Here is an 18,091-nt window from a genome sequence, read left to right as displayed (position 1 = left end):
TGTAGACATTCACATATTTTGATATATCATATACAAATATACAATATATGTGCGGTTCGGCAAGAAAACTGTAAAAATGATTGCTTAAGATTCAAGTCCCTACAATTATTGGGATACTTCCTGCAAAATAAGAAGAACCAATATTCGTGAAAACTTATATATTTATACTTATTGAGTCCGAATAGCATTTGTTTTTCTCGTATTATTAGATCTAAGACTAACATAGTTCTGATTAAAATACCCTAAGCACGTGTTTGTACAACTTTTAACATCTATAAATATGTGTCACTATAATAGCCAAGTCGTCAAAACGTCAAACACAAATGAAATGATTAACTGAATAACAGTAAAAGTTTTCTTCAAAGTAATATGGCCGTCGGTGTTCTTTATTCGAACTGTTATTGACACTATGTAAATAACTATTTAAATGCTATAATTATATTGGGCATTATCCTTGTATATGTGTGTAAACCTATATTTGAAAGGTCTATGCATTAAGATGAACATTTACAATAAAAATCATAGAAACATCACTGCTAAAATACGTCTTTCGTCACAAATTATGTTGATTGAAACTTGCTGATAGACATTATAACGTTATCATAAATAACACTTGTACTTTATGTAGTAATAATGATGAAGAAGACGAATATCACTTTACTATTAGATGTCCATTTAATTTAGAAGAAAGATCCGAATATATATCGAAACACTATTCAATGAGACCAAGTATGCTTACATTTTTGAAACTCTTAAATTGTAATAATAAAGGTACCCTTCGGAAGTTAGAAATTTACTGTATTACATGCTTTAAGAAAAAAAATAATTAATCTCTTGAACTGTAATCATTCTTTCGTTATTTCGAAATTTTGCATTGGGGTATTGTGTTTTGTTTCTATCTGAAAAGTGTTTGCCTATTGAAGGTCTTTTCAATCTGGTTGTTGTTGTTTTTGTTGTTGGTACGATATCACTACCTTGTGTTCATGTTTGTATCCATGCGTGTTATTTTAATGCTTTATGTACTCCCGCTTTTTCAATTATATACGTTTTAACCGACTATCGTTTACATTTAACTTCAGTGGATTTTTCGTTGAAAGTTCGAAAATTCAGCCCATGGTCTGGCAGCAACTAACAGAGTGTCAATGCCTGTTGGACAGTTGACGTGGTTAAACATATAACAAGGAATTGAACTCATTGAAAAATAAGAAAGCATCCAATGCTTTTAATTATGTTCCTGTTAAAAAATTACGTTGAAGCCCAATAGCAATAATATTTAAAATTTGCTAACGCAGCCTGCAAACTTGCTGCAACAATAAAGACCGCATAATATTTGTATTGTCAATCGAAGAATAGTTACTTCAGCTAACCGCTTAAAACTAATGTTGCATACAAGTTAACTGTTAACTAACCTGGGTTAAAATATCGTTGATGAACATTAGATGATTCCAACAAAATTATAAGAAGACTAGTTTATAACATACAATATAAATAATGTCATTGTCTATTCGAAAATAAATTCATTATGATACTAGTGGCCGCAGTGTTTTGACTTTGAATAAACTCAGTGTTTGCAATAGTGTAACGCATATTATTCTTATGTTAACCTTAAGGAATAACCTTAACCAAAGTTGCATTAGAAGGCATTTAATCTCACTATTAATTCGATGCATCTCAATTTAGATTGCGGCTAAGAAATACGCCATTCCACAGCTAGTCGATATGTTTTCTTTGACGAGCTATTGTGAATATCGTAAGTTAAAAGCATTTTTATATAATTAAATATTTGTTTTTCGATAGTAATCAATCGAAATCTACCAAAAATGGCTTTATATTCGTAGTTTAGCATAAAGATACTTTAAATCATGTGTGGTGCATTGAAAGCTTTTGCTTCCAGAGATCCCGCGCTAAGACCTCGGAGCAGGAACTTTTTTCATTTGTATTAACAGTTTTAAACCGTACCGATGTGTAAGTATATTCACTCACTGATATTCATTTCCACAAAATCCAAACATACATTTACAATCACATTCAAACCATCCACATCTAGTCAAATTAATGATATGATAAATACTCATAATGCATTTCTGTTACATTAAGAGTAATATGTTAACGTTGTTTTTTCAAACTTAGTTACTTCACAGAAAAAAAGGCTTTGCTAAACAAGACCATATTTCCCAACATTTCGCCTACATTTAGCGGCAGAAGCAACGTAATTTAAAAATATCATTCCTTTAACTGTTATCGGGAAAAATACGCTTTCGTGATTTTAGGATAATGGCATTAATTTGTTCTTGAGAGGCTACACTTATAAAGGTTATCGCTCCACAATTGGATTGTATGTGAACTCTAATAACATACTTGGGGAATATCAGGTCCGAATGTAACAACGTAATTTAATGAAATATCGGTTCTTACATTGGACATTGCTAAATTGTAAAATATTAAATAATGAATTAGTCTATGTATCTTTTACGAGAAAATATGAACGTGTTTTTACAGTGAACACTAAGAGAATCTACTTGTCTTTGCGGATGAGCCATGTGGTAGATACTTATATTATGTAAGGGTGCTTGATTTCATGTATACAGGACACAATAGTCAGATTTACAAAACAATTGTTTTTATCACCGCCAGTAAACTCCTTCGAGTTACTAATTTTGGTTTATTTGTTTAGTTGATACATTTATGGTTTGCATACTCATAGTCGTTCGTTCCGATTGTTTACCTGAATGGACAAATAATCGTCTAACATAAATGAAGACCGAATGAAAAACAATAGTAATATTCACAGAACATAAAAATTAGCAGATCCTAATCGAGCGTTATCATTTGGTGGACTTATTTTGGCAAGCACTACCTACAACAGAGGGCGATCAAAACGCAGAATTTTTGATGTCTATATAATTTATATATTGAGGTCAATCACCTTTAAAGAGGTATTCATATGTAGAAAACAACAAGTAGCAAAAGCAAGTTACAATAATATAACTTACAAAATGTTTTAATATGGTGCTTCTATATTATACAGAGAAACCAAACATTTGTCATATGTCACTAAAAGCAATATTCTGAATCAAGACAATCCACGCACACAATGGTAGTAATGTAAAGAACCTCGATCCCCGAAGATACGATAATTAAATGATTGCAAATTCAAGGGTGTTGTATGATAACACTCCCCAAGGACGTACTGGTGAATAATGGTTGCCGTTTGAGTACCTGTACATTAGCGTTCGAGCTTTTCACAGTGCATACGACCATTAATATATGTATGTTTGCCACTTATGTATTTCCTTTTTATTTAGGTGTACGTTTGCGAAAGTTGCCTCTTTCTCGGCAGATGGCCTCCAAAGTATTTCACCTACAATTGCTTTATGTTGTTGGCGTCATAACTAATTAAGTCTATCCAACGCATGTTCGATCTCAACCAATTAAGTACTTTAATCTTGCTTTGAGGGGAGGGGGGGGAGAAATTGTGTGCTTATCTGCTTATTTTATAAATGAGCAAATTCCATAGACCCTAAGAAAAATAAATAAAAGATATAGTGTTACAAACCGTTTTAAGAAAGTATAATCAGTTTGTTCAAATATAGTGCATGAACGCATTTATATTCTGCAGGTATTCAAATCAAATATTAAAAGATCATCAGATACTTTGACACTGAACAAGAGTCATAAAGCTACTGGTTACAAGTTACTCGGGGTTTATGTTGAAAAGAGCATTGTCCATGGATATACAGTTGATATACATATATATATATATATATATATATATATATATATATATATGACTTACATATAGTCGTGTTCAACAAATGCTTCGTGGGAAGGAGCAATAATATTTATCAGTGTGATTTACTTATTTGTATTTCCAGCTGGGTGTTTTTAATCTTTAGCTCCGAATGCAGAAAAGGCTTCTGAACGAAATACAATTAACATACCTACTCAAACCCAGGGCACTTGCCCAGAACAATAATGGTTAATGGTAAATGATACCTTTAAAATCTAAATTGGGTCATGCCGGGTAAAAATCCACTTTAAACTATACTCGATGGAAACATTGAATATGTGTTGCGAAATCAGTATGAGAATACTGAGCTTATTGTGTGAACGACTTTGGCCTTGCACTACAATATTGTAGTATGTTGTATTTGCCCCTGACATCAAATATATTGCCAGAGAATATAAATACAACTAATGTTTATATTGTAAAAAGGTTTTTATGATTGTGATTTCAAGGTACTTCTTTATGTAAGTGAATTTGCAAATATTAACCGTATAATCAAATGTCATTAATTAACCACATCAATATTCCATAAACGACATTGTTATGCGTAGTTAAACATATGCAAGGAACAAAGTGTTGAATATTTACCAGGCGATCACACATTTCATTGTATTCAATAACACTAACTAACACCAAATCACAACAGGAAAAAAAAATGTATTCGACAGGTAGGATGCACAGTTAGTTCATTAAAAAGGTTACAACTGTCATCATTTGAAATAATTAATAAAACAATTTATAAACAGGGTGTAAGCTATTATAACTGCCTATGTGTTTGGGATGATTCGTTATTTGTTATTCTAATTGATGTCAAATAACGATATGAAAGACTCTTTACAAAGACGTTTTAATGCAAAAATAAAAATATTAAAAAAACAATGATATATTTGACACATATGGACAAATCACAATTACATGGAAATTAAACACAACATTATTACCTGCAATATCAGTTATAAAACAAGTACAATGATCAAGCAAACATACAATTTATAATTTAAGCACCCAAACAAATGATATAAGACTTGAACGAACTTGATGTCTACGACTGGTACTAATCAGAGTATTAATTTTCATTGAAAAAATAATACAAAATTGATGTCAAGGTATACTTTGAAACGAACATGACAAACATGAACATTATCATGAATAGGTTTATGATTAGAATACATGCACACGTTTCTCCTGTATTCAGAATTTAAGAAAAATATCCAGAATGTATTTTTAAATCTTGAAACATTATAACATTAGACTATAAATAACACATGTTTTAAATATATGTAAAAATCAAGTTAGTTACATGCATTCAGATGCTGTTTCGATTTCAATAATGAAGAACGTGCATACAATTAACCATTAATGTTGCTAAAATATCACATCAAAATCGTAAGTCAACTGTAGAGTCGTATACACATTTGTTTGTCAGAGATAAATGTTATTGTATGAACATGACAAACTCTCAACAGCATTGCTCATATAAAATACATTAATCACAATACAATATGACATACACTCAGCATACATGTCTAAATGTAGGGTAGTGATTTGCATGATTTCCACAATATTAATAAAGCATTAAAATCAATAGTTAAAGTATACTAAGCTTCATTTTAACGTTTGTATTCCATTCCAAATCATACTAACACTCTTTAACGAGCATGAGCTTAAAGGTCGAATTATTGCTGTTGATATGTTTAATATTTGATCGCATAGACAATCACGTTAAATTGAAACGATTGTATAGAAATAGTATGGAATTTCAATGGCATATATTCAGCCCTTTATTCATGTAACAAAATTCATCGTTTTCGGTAGGTCATTGAATTTGCGAGATATCGACAGTCGAGGTCATGTATTCAGTTCGTGAAATGATCAATGTAGAATGATTATGAAAACAAAAAAGGTCCTTATAAATTATTTTTGATTTTAGATTATCGATATAGCGATTTAAGTCATAAATTAATGAGTTAAGGACGATTCAATCCATCTTTCATATGATTTTCATATTAATTTAAAGAAACTATTTAATTGTTCATAAGTAGTTCTGTTAAATGTGTTTACATCATTGTGTACATCAAATGTACAGCCAGTACACACACATTGAATGGCTTGGTATTTTAATAAAAAATGAAATACCATTTCTGTTAAACAGAAAGCACTTACTAACAGAGTGATTCATTGTTAATGACACGAAGACATCATCCTTATAGCTAGGAATGCTGTTATAGTCAACTGTCGATTATAAAATGCATTATATCTAGAATGTTCTACTTGCATGTGTTTAACGACTTTGTCAAATGTTTATCCTTCACTAACAAATCACAAGTCTTAGTTAAAAAGTAAAAACACGGCAAATAATTTGTACTGATTCAACGCATAGTAAAAATGCAACGTTAACAAGTTTGATGCCAAAATAAAAGTCATTATTTCCACCCACATCGAAAACAATATGGCAGGTATATATGTCGTATGTGCGAGGTATGAGGAATATTTATTACCTTGAATTACCTTAACAAAAAAGTGTTAATCCTAATAGATGCCTCATAACAGCTTAAAGGGAGAAGATTTCGATTCACGTTGAATGTTGAGTAAAAAAATGTCTCATCGTCCGCAGACTTTGAACAAAGAAGTCGTATCATATGCAGGATGGCCGCATTTTGTTTAGGTTTCCAATGTAAAGAGGTTTCATAAGTCGTCCAGGTCAAAACCGATGTCCCCTCCATTTCCAAGCAATGTCCAAGCATATTCAAAGATGTATCAAAATGCTTTTGAAATCGCATGTTGCTTTGTTTTCCTTGTGCCATTTCTATGTAGGAATTGATCGCATTAAACGCTTTCTTAACCTTTAGAGCGAATATGTTTGTTCTAGTGTTTTGGTACATTTTCCTGTATGTAAGGTATTGAAGATAGTAGAGGCACGGCTCGATGTTTGTAGAGAAGCAGTCAAAGTGTGTGTAAAATGGCCGTGGAAGGGCCGATGAAGTTGTTGTGCCGATGTACCGTCGGTTAAATTCATATCGCAGGAATATTGGAACACACATTGTCCCTGCAGCTCTAAATGTCATAAATATAGAGTGTATTTGTTTGAAAGACTCTGCGTACGGTTGCTCGGCTGCCCTTTCTAATATCAAAGAATCCAATGGTGAATCGAAATAGTTCGAAACATTGTTGGTCAGTTCCTTTATTTTATCTTCCACCTGCTCTAATAGTTCACACGCTGCATCAAGCTCATTATCGCAGTAAAGGAATGAAGCATATCACATATAGCATGAAACCATATTTGATTGTAATGACTCACGAAACAATTCTCTTGCTCCATCAATGCCTGCCTTGCCTGCCCGGAAAACTATGAAATTATCGAGTGGAGCTAATTTTTCAGGCAGTTTAACGTTAACTGCGTCCCGATCTAAATACGCTGAAGCACCTAAGCTTGCCAAAACTGAGATAACACTGTGCAAAGCGTTGCTAAATTTTTCTTTACGTTTACGAGATTTTTCCAGTGTGCGTCAAAAGTGGTGTTGCAGTGCCATATACTGTTTTTCAAAAAGAATTTGTTTAAGAATTACATTCCTGTCATTAAGTTTAAATCCATCAAACAGAGGAAGAAAACAACAAAACTGTGAAGCCATATAGTCGGACAATGCGTACATTTTTAGAGGATGAAAGCTCGTTTCATGTATCGATTTCTTCCTATAATCTTTAAGTTTTGACCCGACATTATCCATTTTTATTTCCTCGATTGTTCCAGGAATTGACTTCAACATTGTTGAGAGTTTATTAAGCATTTGCGGGAACTCGTGTCTTTAAATTTTCCCATCAAAAAGGTTCACCTTGTCTGTTGTAAAATGTGGGAAAAAAACGACAATTAAAGAAACGTCTCAACATAAAAAGTATGTACTTAACACAATTGGCAAGATTGTCCTCTCTCCACACATCGGGTGGTGTGTTTTCGACCGCAAAAAAACACGGCTGTCTTGACATGAAATGTGCTTATCTTCTCGACGTCATTCTGCACGAACTTCTCATTTCTGATCATTTTTGCAAGAACATGCTTTTAGATTACTGTTCCCAAACTGAACATAAGTTCCCGTTCTGTTAAATTGGTGGAAATTCGCCAATAATAATAAGAATCATCGTACTTGGAAATGTTTGTACTTATGTGTGGTCCTTGTGGAACAATAAAGGCTCCATATTTCCTGGCTTTTTTCGACGTCTTTTCGGAAGGCCAGTGATCGGGGCGAGGCCATTCAAAAATAAAATTACACTCTGGCGGTAGACTTTTACAATAAAATGCGTAAACATTATCTTTATTTCCACAAAGTTGCGCCGGTCCATGCCATTTACTTTGTTTTATAACATCCTCCTTCTGTCGTAGAACCTTGTGTAATATGTTGTTGTTAATATTACCAGTTAGTGTTTCATTTTCGTTTTTGAGGTGATCAAAAAAATCTGATACAAGAGCATTACGTTGAAAATGTTCACTTTGCCAACATTGAAAACTGTAATTGCAAAAATTCTTCTCTTGTTTGACTGGTTCAGTCAAAGTTAGTTGACAGTACTGAGGAGCACAATTCAGGGTGCTCACAACGATCACAACACTCTCACTGTTGTTAAGCGACACTGTCGGCGCTTCGGAATCCAGTACTAAAACAAACATTTTAAAGCACCATAATTCATCAGTGTCGGAATTCATTCCTTTGGTGGTTGTTCCCTCGATTTGACTACCAAAATAATACAGGGCTTAACACTAAGGCACGTCCGAACGACATTCACTGCCTGTACCTAGGTCCGGGCTAGCCAATGTTCCAGGAACATGCCCGACCGGTCGTGTGTATTTTGGGCAGGATTATGTGTATTATATCAATAAACTGCGTTTTAAATAAGCTTTTTAAAGATGCAAAAATCTTAGTACACTATGATCAGATGACAATTAAATCCCAGAGTGAAGTCGGAGACAACAAACGGATCGTAACTCGAAATAGATTTGGAACCCCCTGATTGCAATCAAAAAGAGGCCGACAATTCAGAAAATCCCCGGCGGTTTTCCTGGTAAAACACGTCAGTACCTATTTTTAAAAGGAATTCCGCTAGATACGTGTTTTGTAGTGACAAGTTTTCTCGATAAAAATACGTTTTAAACTAAAAGCCGGGATCGTCCAGGATCGATGAAGGTATAAAACTCGACATTAACACAAAGTTACTATAAAATTAATAGTTTTAATTTGTTTGACCGATAAGAAGGGTTTTTACATTCTTGTTACGCAATTCAATTAGCAAAACTAATATTAATGGTCGATCCCCGCTTATAGTAGATAGTTAACCGTTTACAATTGTTACTACTACCGTAACACGTTATTTTGCGACACCTAAGATTCACTTACCATTTGTTGTCAGACGGCAACCGCGGCAATCTATGTAAAAAATGTTTTAACGTTTCATGTCGTTGTTTAAGTTTGACTTTACGGGTGGGGATGGGGGTTCCGCGAATGAAAAGAAAAGGGAAGGAGGAAAGTAAGAGAAAGTATGAGGAAAAAAACAACAAGGAAATTTCTCCCGAAATGGCGTGAAGATACAAATAGATGTCTTAATGATTGAATTATAATTGCGCATCTCCACGCACAAGGAAATACAAGTTGAATGATAAATATAAAGGTTTTGTTATACTTGGGTCAGGGCACATGAAAGATTGGTCAGGGCTAGTAGGTTCTGCATTTATTAGCCAAAAATGGGCTAGTTGAAAAAAAAGTTAGTGTTAAGCCCTGTAATAAATGCGTCTTTTGTATCCAAGCATTTGGTGTATATAAGATTGTTCCAGTTCAGCATATTTATATTGCTTTCTTCGAAAGTTTATTAAATGTTCACTGATGGCATATTTATCGAGAACAATTGAGAGCGTTAGTGAAAATTTCTTCATCATTTGTTATCTTGTATACTGCATCTTTAGCAATTTGCGCCTGTTTGCTCTCTCTCCTTGTTGTATGTTTCTTCTTGTTTCGCTTGGTTCGAGTCATCTTAAACGAGAACAAAGTAATTTTATTTGTCATACAAGAAGCATGATATACTACCTAACTTGAACTCTTCATATTTTAGAAAATAAAAACTCCAATTCATTTATACTCCATACCCCTTTTTAAAAGTGTAACCCAAATTCATTTCACCTTATTTAAAATGAATGTGTAACGAACTGTAAATCCAATGTCGTTGATTAACAAAAAATTCAGTAACAAACATAAAACCGTTTTAAAGCGGAAATTTTGGATCGATAAACTGTAAATCAACGCCTGAATGCCTTTTCTTTGTCGCACAATGATTACAATTAGTTTGCAAGGGCGTCGGCTATGCGGTCGAAACCTCTCATAAATAATGTATGTGATAACACTTACCGACGCCTATTAGCGCGTTCGCGTTTTTATTTAACTATATTTAATGTATAAAGTAATACGATTGCTTAAAGGGTGGTAAAGTTGTTGCTCATATAAATAATATCAATAATGCACTATGTGATGCCAATTTAACAATACACTTTAAAAGCAAGCTTTTGATTAGACATATATTAGCCATAACCTAAATATTACGCTACTGCACAATAAAAAAAAGAAACAAGCACACTATTGATGACCATATATGCAATTGTCGTTTAATAAGCATGTAACCAGTTATAGGTTGAACTTCTTTCAACTTTCGTTTCGGAAAGAGATTTCCAGAACAACGTTCATACAAATCTTAGTATGTGTGCACCTTTCAGATACTAATTTCATGGCATTGTCTGGTGTCGCGAGTGCTTAATCTAGGCGAGCTAATCGATCTTAATTTTGTTTGGATGTGTTTTAGTGCTGTATGTGTGCGCTTTACCCCGTCATTTCTAATGTTTTCCGTTGAGAGTGATACAGCATAGACCATTATTATCATTTTGTAAATATTGCATTTGTATTTATAGAATGTTGTATGTGATTTGACATTGCCCAATATTGTTTATACATGAAAAATAGTATTGTGTCAAGAATTGTGTCTATTTACAGAATTCACAAAGTTACATATTTATTTATACTGTGATGAATAAATAAAAAACACGATACCATTAGCAAAAATGTTGTTGCATTATTCGTATTTTAATAACTTTTAACGGCAACGCAAAAAATGCCGTAATCCCAAAGAATGCAAATAAGTTTCGTCATCTCGAAGATAAAGTCTACAGCACCCCACCGCCCTAAAATTGAACTGTTTAAGTCTTCTCTGTTTCGGCAAGTCTATTATATTTGTTTTTTACCTGTTAATAAGTTACGATCGATAAACCTTGGTACAATTCGCCATACATTAAATTAGAGTTGAATCGTCAGTGGGTAACTACGTACAGTTAACTTTCACGTCGTTCCAATTAAATTACAATCGTACATGTAGAGTGAGTGTTAACATTTTTACCTTTGTGTACGCTTAATACGAATTAGTTCTTATTATGTTTTAACTTGAAATATAAAGAATGAATCTGAGTACATGAATTCAAGTGAATACATACGTTGTATATCATTAATTTTAACCTGAAAACTTTGCGGTACAAATAATGTATAGTGCAATGTTTCATTTCTGTATTGTATGATGTATGCCAAACCACAGGTGGTTAGCGTGTGGCTATGATATTACTTAGTGAAAACATCATTTTGAATGATAAATAATCATATTATAACGAAAAATTTAATTTTATTAAAAGAAAATAATTCACTATCTGGAAATGTATATGTCTTACAAATGCTGGGTCAACTTTTAAGAAATAACACGATACACAACTCGCATGACCCAGTTGACAATGATCATGCAGTCTTTAAGACTGAAATCTTCACGGAGTAAAGGGCATCTTCCCTACAAAGTTCATGTACCTCGATACCATAATTCAATAAAACGTATGAAAAAATATTATTACCGTTCTTGTCGTTACATTATGCATCAAGACTAACTGTCCAGCGCCGTTTGAAACCTTTGTTTACATACATTTCAACTAACTGACATTTTAAACAAACAAGTGATTTCATTGGTCCAATGCGGAGGTGTGTCTTTACAACTGGAGATTTCATTCATAAAGACTGCATGATCATTGTCAACTGAGCCATGCGAGTTGTGTATCGTGTTTTTTCTTAAAAGTTGACACAGCATTTGTAAAAATATTGCAAGACATGTACATTTCCAGAAAGGAAATTCATTTCTGCGTTGAAAAAGACCGAGATCGTGAAAATCGCTGCACAATTGATGAAGATATGGCTGTTCAAAGCGATGCACCCCGTTTTGGGGTGATTTTGAGTTGCATACCGTGTTATATATATATATTTGATAGTGAATTTATTTTTCAGAAAAGATAATTTTTCGTTATAATATGATTATTTATGATTCAAAATGATGTTTTCACTAATTAATATCATACCAACACGTTAACCACCTGTGTGCCAAACGAATAGTATTATTATGTGTAAAATTGTTACTCAAGTGATTGTTCAATAAATAGTTTTTGAATAGATATTAGACACATGTGTGCATATTATTATTCAAATAATTTTATAACTTTTTTTGAAAATGCGCGTTTTATAAATCGGTAGTAAACAGCAAATAAATAAACACTTTAAAAACGCAAAACAGTAACTGTCCACAACTTATCGATGGTTATTTAAAGCCGACTCATTAAATTCACGGACCGATTGCAAGTTCTAGACCGATGAGGAACTAGTAAGATTGTGTGTTCATGCAAATTGTATCAACAATAGACACTTACCTTTTTAAATCGAACTATATGTTGACAATTTTAATTTTTAGATGATCATATTCCCATTCAAATAGTTGACATCTGACAAAGCTCTCGCCATTAAATGGAATTTGAAAACGAAACTACAAATTGAAATGACGTTTAAATGCGCGGAAATATAAATGTCTTAAGAAAAAGTTCGGTTACACACTACCAAAAAATTATAACGTCAAAGTAAAGAAGGAAGCAATGCTATGGCATTACCTGTTTTTTTTCTATTTATCAATATAATTGTTTTGCCATAATGTTTATTTAGTACACATCAATATATGTAGAATATACACCGGTGTTCATTATTTTGTTATTTAAATGCCAGGTTATGATAATCATTACTTGTAATATAATTTTAAGCTTTTAAGCTTATATTTTATAAATGTAACATGTTATAATAATTAACTTTAATAGAACAAATATAAATCCTCATAAATGTTGCGGTTCTTTACTTTTTTCTCCATTTCGGATATCTTTATCATTTATAACGTCCGTAATTTTTAGCCTGGATTTTTCATCGTCGGCTCCGGTACTAATTAAAAGTACCACGAGTACTCTTAGGTATTCTGCAAAGTACCCGGGGTACGGCACATATAGTAAAATGTTCCTTGCCGTACAACCGTGTGCCTTTAAGCGCAAGGGATACTTTGTATTATACTTAAAAGTACCCGGGTTTCTTTTAAGTAGTACCTGATTCACGATGATCTATTGAGATAACCACAATCACACATTATATGTTGGGGTACAACTTAAAAATACTCCAGGTACTCTGAAGGTATACTAAAAAGTACACCGGAGTATGGCCGCACTTTAATGCTTCCGTAGCCGGGGTAAATTTAAATAATATGAGCCGACAACGATCAGCGACCAATAAGTCATTTAGATGTTATAATGACGTCAGTGGGTTATCAGTTGACCTAGGACACTCAATGGATAAGAATGGGTACAGAAAAGGATATAGGTTACGATAAGTAAGATACGATAACGACCAAGAATATTATATAGTATTGTGAATAATTATTGTTAAATCGTATATTTGTTATGTTCGGCGTTTACGTGTTAGTGGTGTACCCTTCATCCAACCCCCTCACCAATTCCTTATAGTTTTTCTCTAACGGATTTCCCAATGTTTCATGAAACTGTGTAAATATATAATTCATATATGCTCACCTGTTGTCACGATACACGTTTGTTCACTATATTATGTGACCTTTGAACCATAATAAAAAAAATGTTCTGTTCTGTTTCTATGAGGCAACCAGACAGATCGGCATTACACATTTATATAGTTTAATGACAAGTATTTAGTTGTAGGTGTTGTTGCTACTGATAAGTTTTATACATACTCTTATCTATAAACAATATCATGGTGTTCGTTAAAACCCAACATTACATAAAAATAATCATCGAGCTGCTGTAATTAAAACTTTCCAGTCAAGCGAACGAATTGTGGATACTCAAGAGAATGATAAATTACTGACAGTTCATCGCTGTTTGAGAGATTTGTTTGTTTATGTTTTTCTTTTGTCTAATGATTGGAATTGATTAATATTTTGCTTAACACTAAAACAAAACATGTTTCTTGTAATACTATACGAGAACGATTGTTATATTATATCAATCATGAATTAACAATAAATACAAAATCGAAGACGAAATAATGTTCGATTTGTTTTATATTATTCCTAATAAAAAAAACGTGTATATTATCTTTAGGCTTTAATTGAGTAGCTTTTTACTTTTAAAGAAAACGTGTATTACTACAAAACGGTCTTTAATCGGATTATTGTTATGCAAAACCCGATAAGAATTAACGTTTACAGTATCGTTCTTTATCTATAAATTAACAACGAATGTTCGTTCGGATTCGTGCATTCAAAACACCAAGGACTTACGTCATAAAAACTTGAAGATCAACTGAAAAACAGCCGACAAATGAAAAATAACCCGTACATTCTTAATCTTAAACATATTCTATGTAGAACATGTTCTTATTGTTCTAAAATTGATAAATAATAAACCGCACTTGACGAAACCACAATCCTTCGTATTGAGCTAAAACATATAATTCGCATATTTGTAAGATTACGTTAGAATCAAATATATCGCCATTTTGTGTTATATACATTCCAATCAATATTTCGTTATCGTTTTAATACGTGATTTTTTAACCAATTAAAGAAAAGCTTTGCTCTTTAGAACACTATTTTGTTTAACCATAAACAACAAAAGATCTTACATTGTGTAGCAAACATAAAGTTGTTATTATGATTAAAATTCGGCAAGTATGATCGTAAAACGTAACTTTGTTTAAGTGATTCGTAATAACCTCTTTGTATCTATACTTTTTTATAGTTAAAACGACGTGCTTAGTACAGGGACAGACAGTAACGTGTATTATCAATATATGAATTAACATTTATGGAAGATCGGCGTATCTAAACATCGACTTCCTCTTGTCATTTGTATGTTTACTATCGGCTATTTATTTTGTTCAGTTATTGACATGTGTGTCATACATTTACAGTTATAAATAGCTTTCAATAAACATTAACATGTAATGGGGTTTGATACGAAAGCAGTGTGAACTTTCGAAAGAAAGTCGGTGTGTTTGTGTCACTTAGGATTTTAACATCAACTGAATTGCTTTCAACATGAAGGTAAACGGTATACGGTATTGCTATTCATATATTTGCAGGATTTGTTAGTTGATTTATGCAAATTAAACAAAAAAGGACATGCATTCAATGCGCACTTGATGCTTAGATAAATAAATGAGGTATCAACCTTAAGGCCATACACTGTATTGTGTTTATCATAAAGGCAACTGTCATGCTAAACTTTGAAAGCGCAAAACACAAGTGCATAGGTGGTTTGTTTACATCAAACGTAATTGTTAGTCAATGTGTTCTCATAGAAAAAAATTCCAAATAATATTATTAGTAATACCAATAATACTAAGAATGAAACGAATCTCTGTTCATGTTTAATTGTGGATTTCACTAACACTTCTTTAAATAAAGTTTAAACATAATAATACAAGTTCCACCATGTTTTATCACATGCTGAAAACGAAAGTGAAAAATAACAACACTTATCATCAAATTTACGCTCAGTTATAACTCTTGTTTTTGTCACAAAAGGATGGGAAGAAACAAGATAAGCCATTTTCGTTTTGACACGTTGAGATTGTAGTTTAAATGTACCTTAATCTTAAGACCTTGAACAACTTACCTCAGAAGTTGTATTATATGCAGGAGAGACATGTTTCATTGAGCCTTCATATGTAAAGACGTTGTGTAAGTTGTCAACGCCAATTCCATTTTTTGCTACAGTTCCAAGCATTACCCTAGCATGTTCAAATGGTTAAACCATGGTCATTTGATAGCATACATCGCCCTTATATGAGATAAATCTTTGTTTTTTGAAGATTTCATTGGATATCAATAGTTTCATCACAGCTTTAGATTTGTTAGGTTCGTTATAAAGCGTTATGTATTTCAAGTACTGCAGATTGTAATAAAATAGTGCAATTTGCTCACACACGAAGTCATCATTGTCAACTGTCATAAGAAATGCAAGTACAGTAAGTGCCGAAACGCTTTTGGTACATTTCGCATTTAAGGAATTCGGGAACACAGATCACATATGCTTGTCTAAATATAAAAATACATACTTACTTTGTTTGAAGTATTCACATGTCTGATGTTATGTCTGCAATCCTTGCCCACATGTTTCTTTTATCTAGTCGCGTCGCAATCACGAATCTCTCAACATATGTGTGTTACTAAAGCGTATCAGTGACTTAAGTCACTAACTTTTTTGTTCTTGTTTCACTCGCTAGTATCCCTTACTCGTTTCACTCAGCCAAATAATTAAAATATGCCATTAAGCGTACTTATTCACTCGTTTAAGTCGCATCACTTAATATCATCGTCTTTCATTTACTTGCCTCAAACACTCTTGCAAGTCGTGTTATCCATCTTTCATATCGTCTTACTGGGCTTGTGTCTCGGCCTGTCGTGTCACTTGTCGGGTCGCATTGATATCACTAATCAAGTCTCACTGACATCACTCGTGTAACTGGTCACTTCCCACTAATGTCGTTCAAATAATCTCAGTTACTAACTCTGACTCCTCACGTACCGCATGTCGCTTTATTGTCTTGTCACTATCATTCATGCACTCGTTTAGTTTCCTTTTTCATATATCTGCCTCGCACTCACACTTCACCATCAAACACTCTAGTCATCTCACTTGTGCGATTTCATTATTATATTGTAATTGGTAAAGGCTTGCGTCGAATTTCCATTAATCGTTTCACTCATTGCATCTCACTTGTCTCACTTGTCTTCATCACTTTCGTCAAACAAACCCTTGCACTCGCACTCATTTCATTTACTTACTTTCAAGTTCTGAGCGATATCGAACCCACAAGCAAATCATTTAAATTATGTGCGTGGGACTGTTAATCTTCCACGGATCCACATATGTCTTTGATTTATGTAAACCCGAGGAGAACATATTAAGGGCAGGGATATGATAACACTTGGTTTATAGAATGCCAATATTTGTTTTATGTTTTAGCCCACTTCTAGTCGTTGATGATAAGATCCGATAATTCAACACTTCTCCGTGTCTTTGTTCGCTAAGCCATAGTGATGGGACATTTACATCGATATGTGTAGAGCGTAATGTTTTAATAGAAAACAGACGTTTTCAAAGTAAGTCAAATGGCCAACATGTATGATGATTATATTGTAAAGTTTCAGTTTTGATGGGCGTGAATGAAGTAGTCTCAGTTATCGATAATATTGTCAGTTTGTATATGTTTGTCCTCAGATTATAAACTATGGATTAACACGTCTTATTGCTTTTCGTAGCACAATGCTAAGCAAAGTCAAACTTGCCCCATTCAAGAGCATAGGTACATTCGGTAATTTATTTATCACAAAAGTGCATGTTTCACGGCTGAACGTCGTCGGCAGACAAAATGCTGAAGCTGCGGCAAACACATATGATAATGCCGGCGGCTATGTTGGTCAACATTCAAACAATCGCTTGAATGAAGCACCAACTGAAGACGCTACCGAACATCTTATTTGCCACTGCACACAGGGCTATGTCATTTATCAACAGGACATATATGCAATAATAACAACTATTTAGTATACATATTCTTTGTCGAAAACGTAATAATTATATCCTGATGTCCAATATAGGTTCACTAAGTTCAGACCTGTGCAGTCCGCACAGGCTAATCAGGGACAACACATTCCGCTCTTATAATATTTTTCGTTTAAATATAGTCTCTTCTTAGCAAAAATCCAATTAAGGCGGAAAGTGTCGCCCCTGATTAGCCTGTGCGAACTGCGCAGGCTAATCTGGGACGACACTTTAGCACATGCATTATGCAAAGTTTTCTCATAACAAGACTTATATGCAGTCCTCTAATATAACATAGGGTCCACAACTGCCAACGGCTGTGGATTTTCGTTTGACACATACGTAATATTAACATTAAATAC

General features: G+C 33.3%; 1 long non-coding RNA gene across 1 annotated transcript; it reads right to left on the bottom strand.

Moving 5' to 3' along the window:
• Positions 1–3,106: 3,106 nt before the first annotated feature.
• On the bottom strand, positions 3,107–16,553 carry LOC127858909 (uncharacterized). The gene is made up of 3 exons (XR_008039190.1): positions 16,244–16,553; positions 9,169–9,798; positions 3,107–8,508 (listed from the first exon to the last, which is right to left on the bottom strand). It is a non-coding gene; the product is annotated as an uncharacterized LOC127858909 (long non-coding RNA).
• Between the last annotated feature and the right edge of the window lie 1,538 nt (positions 16,554–18,091).

This window comes from Dreissena polymorpha, chromosome 14 (genome assembly GCF_020536995.1).
Source record: "Dreissena polymorpha isolate Duluth1 chromosome 14, UMN_Dpol_1.0, whole genome shotgun sequence".
NCBI classification, from domain to species: domain Eukaryota; kingdom Metazoa; phylum Mollusca; class Bivalvia; order Myida; family Dreissenidae; genus Dreissena; species Dreissena polymorpha.
Note: the sequence above shows the minus strand (reverse complement) of the source record. Positions and strands in the feature narration are given on the sequence as shown.